We start from the raw sequence: 9,271 nt of genomic DNA, 5'->3' as shown, positions 1-9,271 counted from the left end.
GGCGTTTATCCAGCATTTTCTCTGCCTGAGCTGCCTTAGGTCCACGTGCAGACTAACCGTAAGCCCCTCCCCCATTCCCTAGACCCATTCTCCACGCTGCAGCCAGTGGAGCGTGGTGGTTCTCTCCCCTCGCCCCTGCACTCTGGGAATGAAACCCCAAGTCTTCAGAAAGTCTTCACCCTCAACACACATCAGCCTGCTTGTTTACAGGCTTCTCCCCACTGCTGTTCAGGATCCAAGAGAACAGGAACCTTGTGTGTTTTGCTGAAACAGAGGGGTCTCGGAAGATGTTTGGTGAGTGAAGCCACGATGGAAAAAAGGGGCAGGGAGACCTCCCGACCACCCAAAGGCTCCTCAAAGCGCCCTTTGAAAACTTGAATAAAAATGTGACCTTCACTTTCCCCCTAGAGGGCAGGGAAGGCAGCCACTGCCCGCCGCGCGATTTTGACCCAACTGGTCCCTTCGCTTGGGCCTCAGTTTCCCCTTCTGTGACGCATAGTCTCGCGTCATCAGGGCGGGCTGGGACCGGGTCGGCAGCAGCCGCACGTGAGCAGCGAGCTGTGGCCCAAGAGGCACAGAAGATTCCCTGCCTACAAGTTCCAGCGCCACTAGGGCCGCTCGCCCCGCCCCCCGGGACAGCCCCGCCTCGCCTGGCCCCTACCCTGTCCTCACCCCTGACAGCACAGCCCACTGTGGGCTGCACAGCACGTGCAGAGGCGGCGGGACGCGGGCAGGGGCGGGCGGCCTCCACGTGCTGCTGACGGCCCGGAAGGGGGCAGGAGGTGCTCAGGATCTGGAAATGTTGCTGCCCAGGTACGCAATCGCTCACTCATTCTGCCGTGGCCCCCTTGACTTTCTGGGTCACAAGCTTCTCTGCGGGCGTCTGGTGGCCGGACGTCCCGAAGTGACACCAACTCCTGCCTGACAACCCTCCATTTATCAGAACACACGCTTGTTAATGTTCTTTCTGGGCCAGGCCCAGGCCCTAGGCCCCAAGGATACAGCACCCAGGGCCAGAGAGACACAGCACAAACAAAAGGATGTTGACATGTTATACTCAGGTAAAACTTCCCGGGCATGGGCAGCGCCTGTGGCTGTGGCTCAGTGGTTAAGGCGCCGGCCCCATATACCGAGGGTGGAGGGTTTGAAACTGGCCCCGGCCAAACTGCGACAAAAAATAGCCGGGCGTAGTCCCAGCTACTCGGGAGGCTGAGGCAAGAGAATTGCCTAAGCCCAGGAGTTGGAGGTTGCTGTGAGCTGTGACGCCACAACACTCTATGGAGCATGATAAAGTGAGACTCTGTCTCTACAAAGAAAAAAAAAAAGAAAAAACTTCCCGGGCAAGCACTGAGTAAGGCTCGAGAGGAGGGGGAGGGGAGTGGGCCAAGAGTGCCATTTAGAGTTAGGGAAGGCTCTGAGAATTGGTGAGGTCAAGGAACAGAGGCGACAGTTGAGGGAACAGAGAATGCAAAGGCTAAGCAGAGACAAATACAGTCACCACCATTTAGTAACACTCTTATGTGGCTAATTTCTCACATACCACTAGTAATTATAAAGGTCATTTGCCTTGGTGTGTCTGTTTTTGGCTAGGCCCTGGACTGAATGACTTACAGACATTAGGCCCTGGACTGAGTGACTTACAGACATTAGGTGATTTAACCTCAAAACAACCTTTTCCTATATAGGTACCCTTAGACCAGTTTGTTGGAGTAAACGGGTTCCTAGTGGCTTCCCCAGAACTGAGCGCGGTAAGTGACAAGCTGGATCCATGATCCCATTTTGTCCTCCCAGCAGCATGTAGAGGAGGACATCGTCTCCCGCTTTGAGGGCTAGGCAGGTAGAACCACAGAGAGGTTAAGTGAAGTGCCTGAGACCACACAGCTAAGTAGGGTGAGGCAAAGTAGGATTAGATTGCAGGGAGGGAGTGACTCCAACCACCCCAGTGGCAACGTGAACTGAGGTAGGGGTTCAGACAGCCAGACAGAGCTAGCCCAGCCACCTTGATTCCTAAATCAGTAAAGGACAGTCCCAACCCCAATTTCCATAGATGTGCAAATGGAGGCCAGGAGAAGAGATTCTTTCTCAGCAGGTTCAGGGCACAGCAGATGCTAGCCCCATTTAGCCCTGAGCTTACTGAGTTGGTGCTGCCTATACTGTGACAAAGCCATTTATCAGAAAACCCTCGGGCCACCCCCATACCAACTTGGTTCTTGATGGTGTGCTTTTGAACAAGGCAGGATAGAGAAGGAAGGAGGGCCAGGTCTGCAGCTCCCAGCCCTGCCCTCACTAGCCATTTGGGCCTGGGCATCATCCTAGCACCCCTTCCATAACATGGGGATAATTATAGTGCCTGTTACATGTTCAATGGGAGGCTTCTGTGACTCTGCAGGCAGAGCATAGGGCCTGGTACCAGTCACCAGATCTCAGCCACCCCTGTGGTACTGTCACCACAGGACACTGACTTGGGGAGCCTCTTTTTGGCCCTGGCTAGCCTAGGCTCCCCAAACTTCTCAGTTGGAGGGAAATCTTGTGCCAGGAACCTGGGAAAATGTTTGCAAATGAGTGGGCAGAGGGAAGAGGTAATAGGACCACGCAGGAGGCAAGAGGCAAGAGGCGGGACTGAGATGTGCACTCGAAGTTTCCAGACAAACAAGATCTCAGAAGCCATACCCAGGTCCAAGATGTCTCCACTTAAAACTTTCAGCTCAGCCCCAGTTAAGTGACACAGTCTTAGTTTGAGTCTTTCCCCTGTGTGTTGACATGGCGATCAGCCATTAACTGTTAATGTTTGATAAAACATGGAAACACAGATGCCCTTTTATAAAAGTTCCAGGACTATGATGGGCAGTGGGCTGGCTACACAGCAGCCACTCCCACCTTCTTCTTCCTTACCCAATACCACTGTAGAGGCAAGAAAAATAAAAGTTACTTTTCCAACCACACTGTAGCAAAGGGTGCCATGTCATGTCATGGACTGATCGTGGCCAGTGAGCCTTCAGTGGAAGTCTGTTGAGGTCTCTCTGAAAGCTTCTACTTTTCTTCTAAGAGACAGAGGCAGTTGGTACTGGTCCAGTGGTTCTCAACCTTCCTAATACCATGATGTATTTTCATTGTTACAAAGGGGTCGTGACCCACAGGTTGAGAACCGCTGTAACTAGTCCCTCATTGTTCTTTCTGCCCTGACAATGACAGGATGCCTGGTGCTCTGGCAGCCATCTTGTGAGCATGAGGCAAAGTCAGGAGACTAAGTCTCAAAGTCAACAGTGGTGTCCTTGATACCACTAAACTCAGGGGACCTTTACCAATGTCTGGAGATACTTTAGGTAGTCATAACTTGTGGGCGGGGGGGGGGAGGTCAGGGATGCTGCTGAACATCCTACAGAGCACAGGAGAGCCCCCACATCCAAGGCTTATCTGACCTAAAATGTGACCAACAACTAGTCCCCTTGTTACGTTAGAAAAATAAATCCTGAAGTGTTTAAGCACTGTTAGTTGGGTTTTCCATTGTGGCAACCAATGATGTCCCAAAGTGTCCCCAAATGATGGAGATACAGAAGAAAAGGTCTTCTCCCCACTGCTTGCCCCAGTGTGGGTTGGTGGTCAGCCTGGGGTTTGACCTTGCCCTCCTGTTTGTGAATGTGAGCTGATGTGGCTCCCTTTCATACAGGAGACAATGGCAGTGCCTCTGGCAGGGGGGGACAGAGAGGCCAATGTGAAAGGACTTAGATGTGGTGATTTGGCCTGGGCCTGTGTGGGGTAAGCACCCAGGACCCTGCATGGGTCTCTCCACCCTTGAAGGACAGCTCACTGCTCTGCCTGTGCAGATAGAAAGGGCAGAGCAGGGTTCACATGAATTCAAACTAGAGTAGGCACTTCTTCATCTCAAAGGAGCTGAGCCATAGGATATGAGTGTGCAGGTCACCTGCACCAACCTGGGCCCAAACCCGAGTCCCCCAGAGTCAAACACAAAGAAGCCTGAGAGCACCAGGCCTGAAGACTTCAGAAGCCGAGTGGGATGCCCTTTCAGCTTTGCAGAGCAACCGGCCTTCTCTGTTCCTCCCTGGCTGTCCTCATCTGGTAGTGAAAGTCTCATCCCTTCTCTGCTGTGCAGTGCAGGAGCCACAGCTGAGAACAGGCTCAGACCACACAGTTCTGTGCTTGTGTCCTGTGTACAACACACATCTGTGAGCAACAACTTCTCTGAGCCTCAGTGTGCTCAGCCAGAAAATGGGCACAATGATGTAAGTTCTTCATTTGGCTTTTGAGAGATGAAATAAGATAACATTCAAAGTACTGTGCTCATCTCCACACTGAGTCAGAGTTCTGTAAATGCTCACTCTTGCACTTTTCACTTTCTCACTCAGCACACGTCAGTTTCCAGGTCTCCCTTCCCCCTCTGCAGTGAGTGTGAGTGGCCCAAGTTCCTTCTGTCCAGCTAGGCTCCCAGCCTAACCTCACCAAACCATGTTCCCCTCCCAGGGATCCCTTGTGGGCCATGGAGCAGTCGTCTGAGGCCTAAGCACCCTTTTTAGAGTGATGGCTTAAAACACCTAGATTAGCAAAGAGAAAAAACTTAAAACACGGTGAGGTTGGGCTGGGAGCCAAGCTAGGCAGAGGAGACTTGGGTGCCTCACACATACCCATGTGTGGTGGGTGAGAAAGCGAAAGTCTAAGAGGGTGCATTTATGGAGCTCTGACTCGGCATGCCAATGAGCTTCAGGCCTGGTGGCTCATGCCTGCAATCCCAGCACTCTGGGAGACCGTAGTGGGAGGATCCCTTGAGCTCAGGAGTTCGAGACCAGCCTGAACAAGAAGGAGATCCTATCTCCACTAAAAAATAATAATAATAATAATAATGAAATTAGCCAGGCGTTGTGGAGGGTACCTGTAGTCCCAATTACTCGGGAGGCTGAAGCAGGACGATCACTTAAGCCCAGGAGTTTGAGGGAGGTTGCTGTGAGCTATGATAGTACAGCACTCTAGCCTGGGCAACAGAGTGAGACTTTGTCTCAAAAAGAAAAAAAAAATCAAAACCATCAAAAAACCAATACAGCTATTAAAATATTAAAGAGCACATGTATGCTGTAGGAACAAATTTGTGAGTTTTATCAATGTGTTAATAACAAGGCTGAGAAGTGGCTCTAGTGATGCTGTAGTTTCTAAGTACTGATGAGTAAAACCACTTTGTCAAGATGCCAGGGACAGCTGTGCATAGCGGCAGGAAGCATGTGATTTTTTGTGACTTTGGGGGGCAGGTGCTGCTGAGAGTGCCCAGGTGGTGGGCTGTGGCCAGTGACCCTGACTCCTCATTTTGGTCAGCCTCTGGCTGGGGAAGATAGAGATCTTCTTCCTCATCAGGTTTGCAGGCCCTGGATTCTGTGCTAGGGGCCCAGGAAAGCATCTTTGTAGCAGCCTCCCATTCTGCTATAACAGGTCACCAGGGTGGTTTGCTCTTTCTCAGTCTGGAAGTCCAAGTCTGAACTGGGTCCCAGTGGGCTACAATCAAGGTGTCGTCTGCATCCCCTCTGGGGCTTCAAGGAGAGAATCCATTATTTCCTAGCCTGCTCCAGTATCTGGACACTGCCCACTTTCCTTGGCTCCCGGATATCTTCTGTCTTCAAAGCCAGTGGGGGCTGGTGAGCTGGTCCTCCCACAGCCCCACTGATGCTCCCTTCCTGTGCTGTCTTCTCCCTGTTTTTTTTTGTTTTTTTTTTTGAGACAGAGTCTCACTTGTTGCCCTTGGAGAGTGCCATGGCATCTTAGCTCACAGAAACCTCAAACTCCTGGACTTACGCTATTTTCTTGCCTCAGCCTCCCAAGTAGCTAGGAATATAGGCGCCTGCCACAACGCCCGGCTATTTTAAGAGACGAGATCTCATTCTGGCTCAGGCTGTGAGCTCAGGCAATCCACCCATCTCGGCTCCCAAGTGCTGGGATTACAGTGAGCCACCACCTCCTTCTCCTCCTTTTAATGAGCTTGTAATTCCATGGGGCCCACTATGGCAACCCCACCCACTCCCCCATCTCAGGACCTCTTTGGCCACGGAAGGACATGTGCACAGGTAACTACCTCTGGGAGTGGAGATTATTCTGGGCTCGGTTCCTGTGGTCACTAAATACAATCTGAGCTGAATGTACAACCCTGCCCCCTGCCAGCTCCTCCCGCCTCCCCTCCCGGAGGCCCTCACCTCTGCCTGCTGCTGTTCTCGGAGCTCCCGGCCCTTTATTGGGGTCCAGCCTCCACCCCCTCACTGCCATTCCCCCAGCCATGAGATAAACCTCCTTGCAAAGACTGCCTGTGTCACTGCATCTCAGTTCCCAGGGCTCTGCCTGGTGGTTCCAGGCCTGCTCTGGTCCTAACAGGAGATGCCTCCCTGGAGGCAGTTTATACCACTATACCACTTGTGAGCCAGGAAAGGAGGGGAAAAAACCCAGAGCTACCAACATTCCTGGGCTGGCCTCTCACTGTCTCCTGGTCCACACTGGCAGCGCTGGATGCTGGGGCCAGGAGCCCCAGGAAAACGGAGGGTTCCAAAAAAATGTTTCCAGAGGGACCAGGCAATCTTTCCACTGCTCTGTTATCCAAGATCGGTCCCTGGCGTGGACCTGCCCAGACAGAAAGACATTGACCCTGGAGCTTGTAAACATGTCACCTCACATGGCAATAGGGACTTTGCAGATGTAATAAGGGTCTAGGGATAGGGAGAGACTCCTGTGTCACCCAGGTGGGCCCTTCAGATGTGACCAGGAAGGCTGGAGGTTGGAGTGATGTACCATCAGCCTGGGAATGCTGGCATCCACCAGGAGCCGGGAGAAGCAAGAAACAGATCCTCCCTTGGAGTCTCCAGAAGGAAACAGCTTGGCCACCTTGATCTTAGTCCCCTAAGACTCTAACCAGACATCTGGCCTCCAGAACTATAAAAGAATGTACATTTCTGTTGTTTCAAGCCACATAAGTGTGTGGTAATGTTACAGCAGCTGCAAGACGCTACTAGAGCTCAGGTCAAAAGCTAAACTCTCATCCGCCAGGGAAAGGGAGTCCCAGTGGCAAAGTGGGACAGCCTGAGCCTCCCTTTGGATAGTGACATTACGCTGGTAGTCTCCTGTCACAGAAGTCGTTCCCCGCCCTGGGGATTTCCATGAAGAAGGTGCTGGTGTCCCTGTGCATACCATGGACAGGTGTGTGTGCCTGCGCTTCCCCCCACTTGGTGAACTTTGATTCTTTGGCTTCATGGACATGGTGAGGAGAAAAGCTCTAGAAGGAGGGTGCAGACAGCAAGGATTCTTGAGCCAGGCAGCTCTGGGCATCACCTCAGTCAAGCTGAGAAGCAGCCATGCTGGCTTGAGACATGGGGCATGGCTGCCACAGCTCACAGGAAGTCTACCACCCTCTTTTTTTTTGAGAGTGTTACTATGTCACCCTGGGTAGCGTGTCGTGGCGTCACAGCTCACAGCAACCTCAAACTCTTGGGCTTAAGCAATTCTCTTGCTTCAGCCTCCCAAGTAGTTGGGACTTCAGGTGCCCACCACAATGCCGAGCTATTTTTTGTTTAGCTGGCCCTGGCTGGGTTCGAACCTGCCACCATAGGTGTATGTGGCTGGTTCTGTAACCACTGTGCTACAGGCACTGAGCCTGAAGGCTACCTGCTTTTGATTTTTGGCACTTCACAGGTTGGCGGGTGAAGGGCAGTGCAGTTTTCATGGTGCAGGTGCAGCTAATCCCGAGCTTTTGAGCCGACACCAGGGAAGGGCCGAGCACATCCTCCACCAGCCCCACCAGCACAGTGCTGCCACCACTTAGAGCTGCCTGTCCTGGGAGCCAGTGCAGGCTGCAGCTAGTTCTGCAGACCTTGCAGCGTCACTGGGTCACACAGGTAAAAGGCCAAGGCCACCTGGGAATACTGTGGCAGTTAGCTCAAGCGGCCATGACAGGTACCACAGAAATGTGTTTTCTCTCAGCTCTGGAGGCTGCAGAGCTCATCCAAGATCAAGGTCCCGACAGGGCTGGGTTCCTCCAAGGCCTCTCTCTGTGGAGTGCAGGTGTTTGTTTTCTCCCCAGGTCATCAAGTGGTCTTTTCTCTGTCCTTGCCAGTGTCTTGGGTAAGGCAGTGGGGTCACTGGTGCCACCTGCTGGTCTGATCTAACACAGCGTCCTGGGGCAGTCCTCGTGGCCCTGACCTGCAGCCCAGTCTACAGACACTCTGCCCAGTTGCACGGGACAGCATGGCCCTGTGGAAGGGAAACTTCTCATGGGCAGTTATAGTAGCAGCAGCTGACACCTGAGCACTTTTTTCAGGACAGGCATGGAGGCAATTTTCATGCTTTGAGTCACACCCATGGTTTGTGACAACTACTTTTAATGTCTCCTGTTTTTCAAGACATCGCTGAGGCTCAGAATTGGGATGTGAAGGCAAGCAGTCCACCTCCAAGCATGTACTCTCCTACTTACCATTGCTTTGTGAGGTCCTTGACTATGTCCTATACCTTTTTTGTGGCTTTATTAAGAACAAATGCTGCGGTGGCACCTGTGGCTCAGTCGGTAAGGTGCCGGCCCCATATACCGAGGGTGGCGGGTTCAAACCCAGCCCCAGCCAAACTGCAACAAAAAAATAGCCAGGCGTTGTGGCGGGCGCCTGTAGTCCCAGCTGCTCGGGAGGCTGAGTCAAGAGAATCGCGGAAGCCCAAGAGTTAGAGGTTGCTGTGAGCCATGTGACGCCACGGCACTCTACCGGAGGGCGGTACAGTGAGACTCTGTCTCTACAAAAAAAAAAAAAGAACAAATGCTTGCTGCAGTAACACTCATTTCACGACTTGTGAGTGGGGCATGATTTAATTTGGAAAATGCTGGTTTAGACATTCCTGTGTGTTCAGGAGCATGCACCTAGCTCACTTCCTACAGACACCTTCCTTCACAGCAGATTAAACTTTTGGTTGAATGAGAAAAAACATGCTTCCCAAATGATGTCTCACGTGGCAGAAGGGCTCTCACAAGTCCCTAACGTGCATGGTGTCATCTCAATAGAATGTGCAGTGAGATGTGTTTGTCCCCTGAGCATGACTTTAGGAGGTATAAAGTGCTTCTTCGCCTTCAGGGTTGTCAGTGTCCCTTCCTCAGACTGGGCAGGGGCACGGCCTTTGTTCTCCACCCCCAATCATGTTACCAAGGGGTCCTCCTGCACCCAGTATTAAGACTAAGATGGGGTGCGGAAGGCAGGGTTCAGATGGCCTCCTTGACAGAGGACAGGCAGGCTTGTGAGCACCATGTACACAC

At 52.3% G+C, this 9,271-nt stretch overlaps 1 long non-coding RNA gene across 2 annotated transcripts in view; it reads left to right on the top strand.

Moving 5' to 3' along the window:
- Window positions 1–674: 674 nt before the first annotated feature.
- The window catches only part of LOC128573412 (uncharacterized), an 11,462-nt gene continuing 2,865 nt past the window's right edge, over window positions 675–9,271 (top strand). Inside the window, exon 1 of one of the 2 annotated variants that reach the window (XR_008376465.1) lies at window positions 675–813. This is a non-coding gene — a long non-coding RNA (uncharacterized LOC128573412). The remainder of the gene's footprint in view (window positions 814–9,271) is intronic. The other variant, XR_008376464.1, reaches the window with a different exon arrangement.

This window comes from Nycticebus coucang, chromosome 21 (genome assembly GCF_027406575.1).
Source record: "Nycticebus coucang isolate mNycCou1 chromosome 21, mNycCou1.pri, whole genome shotgun sequence".
Classification (NCBI taxonomy): domain Eukaryota; kingdom Metazoa; phylum Chordata; class Mammalia; order Primates; family Lorisidae; genus Nycticebus; species Nycticebus coucang.
Note: the sequence above shows the minus strand (reverse complement) of the source record. Positions and strands in the feature narration are given on the sequence as shown.